This window comes from Lissotriton helveticus, chromosome 10 (assembly GCF_964261635.1).
Source record: "Lissotriton helveticus chromosome 10, aLisHel1.1, whole genome shotgun sequence".
Taxonomy (NCBI): domain Eukaryota; kingdom Metazoa; phylum Chordata; class Amphibia; order Caudata; family Salamandridae; genus Lissotriton; species Lissotriton helveticus.
In genome coordinates this window covers 433,494,164-433,496,663 of record NC_136071.1, presented here as the reverse complement: position 1 = coordinate 433,496,663, position 2,500 = coordinate 433,494,164, and positions in this window count along the sequence as shown.

The window sequence follows — 2,500 nt, the reverse complement described above, 5'->3', positions numbered from 1 at the left end:
ATGCTTGCTGATCCAGACGTTTGAGGTTGGATTACTTGCTAAGTATTTTATACCATCACCTTAGACAGGGAGATTTGCCCATTTCTCAAACTCTTATTTTCTCCAGTCATATGTTGCTGACAAATTCAATTCATAGCTCAGATAGCAACTGTCCATAATGTGGAGTTTGTGTGTTTTGATTATGTTATCAATTTTTTCATTTATATTTTCTCCTACATACAGGAATGAACGTGCTATGTACCGGTCTGGAGCATCCCTGAGATACAATAAACTATTGACTTTATTGAGACCAATTTGTGTACATAGTTTTGGTATACTGAGGCCCCCAAATGATCTTTTCGAATATAGGAGACCATCACATGTGTATATTTTGGAAAAAGGGGACCCCTATATATTATAGTTCTACTTGCTATACATAGGGAAGAAACAAGACATTTGAAAAAGGTCTATAGCCAAGTAGTACAGATTCTTTTTTAGATTTTAATATTCGAATGTTTAGGTATATTAACATATATCGTCCAACTGTAGAAAGACACTTCAAAAAAATTTATTTATCTGATATTAAATTTTATTAATGATTTGTGTTTTACATACGAAAAATGTTTATATATCTTTTTGTTGATTTTTTGTATATTTCTCTTTTTTTGTCACATTAGCAATTTATGAAGAACAATACAGTGTTAAAGTGATTGATATTATACATAAAATTCGTGTATTTACATATTTATCTAAATTCAGGAAAAATTTAAAAAACATGAACACAGACGATAGAAGACATAATCAAAAAACTAAAAGAATTCAGCAATTGAGTTGAAGGCAATACGGTAGATAACACGGTGTTATCTACCGTATTGCCTTCAACTCAATTGCTGAATTCTTTTAGTTTTTTGATTATGTCTTCTATCGTCTGTGTTCATGTTTTTTAAATTTTTCCTGAATTTAGATAAATATGTAAATACACGAATTTTATGTATAATATCAATCACTTTAACACTGTATTGTTCTTCATAAATTGCTAATGTGACAAAAAAAGAGAAATATACAAAAAATCAACAAAAAGATATATAAACATTTTTCGTATGTAAAACACAAATCATTAATAAAATTTAATATCAGATAAATAAATTTTTTTGAAGTGTCTTTCTACAGTTGGACGATATATGTTAATATACCTAAACATTCGAATATTAAAATCTAAAAAAGAATCTGTACTACTTGGCTATAGACCTTTTTCAAATGACCATCACATGTGTATGCAGGAAGGTGTAGAAAGTGTTTGACATACTTTTTTATTGTTTGATCAAGAACATTCAATGTTTTTGCTTCTGTTCCTGTCATTTCTAATTTGAACGATAGTTTAGGTACCAAGTACTGACACAATATTTCAATTTTCTGCGTGGGCTTAAGTGGTAGATTATCAAGTTTTTTAGCCCAATTGACAAGAACCTTATTAATTCTGTTGTTGCTTGTGTGACCAGTGGGTGGATCAAAGTTCAATCCGAGGTATCTCTCCTGGATGAATATTTCCAATATTTTCTTTTTCAAATTGCCATGGTTTACAGTTGTTGATCAGTATTTTGTCTTTATGGTGACTGATATAAAACCCATGTGTCTTTTTCACATTCAGTTTTAGTCCTGTAGCTTTACTGAACTTTTCAATGATCTTCAGATTAGTACTCATTCCTTCCCAGGTACTGCTGAGTACTGCAATGTTATCGGCAAAGGCGAGAGCGGTGATTTGCTCACTAAGATCATCTGATCCAAGTGTGAATCCCTTGCCATTTTTCTGAAGATCACAGATCAGAGGATCCATGGCAATGTTAAATAGTAGTGGGGATAAAGAGTCACCTTGTTGAACCCCAGATTTCATTGTTATTTCAGGAGATTCTTCGTTTTTCTTTCCCTTGAAAGATGTTGTTGAGTCAGTGTATAAGTCTTTTATTATTTCTCTGATATTTGGTGGGACTCTTTGCCTTGCGAGACTCTGTATAATGTGACCATGGCTGACAGAGTCGAAGGCTTTTGATATATCAATGAACACAACCGCTAATGAGTGACTGTTTTTTCGTGCTCCTTTTATGATATTTTGCAGGAGAGTCAGATTCTCGAGACAACCTCTCACCTTCATGAAGCCTTTTTGTCTCGTATTCAATTCAACAAAGAATGAAAGTCTTCTAGTTAATGTTTTTGTGAATAACTTCATGAATGCAGTACCGATGGTAATTGGACGCCAGTTACTGATTTTTGTAAGTTCATTAATCGGTACATTCTTGGGTATCAAAATTGATCGATTCTTTTTGATAATTTCTGGCACTCTTCTCATCAACAACCAAGACGATAGTACTCTGGGCAGCAGTCTTGGTTGCCTGCTGTGCACTTTATATAAGTCATTCAGACCTATCTTATCAGGACCCACTGTTTTCTTCATACTGGAGCTCTCAAAGGCATGAGTTAATTCGAGCAGTGTTATTTCTTTGCAAAGACTTCTAATTTCATAGTC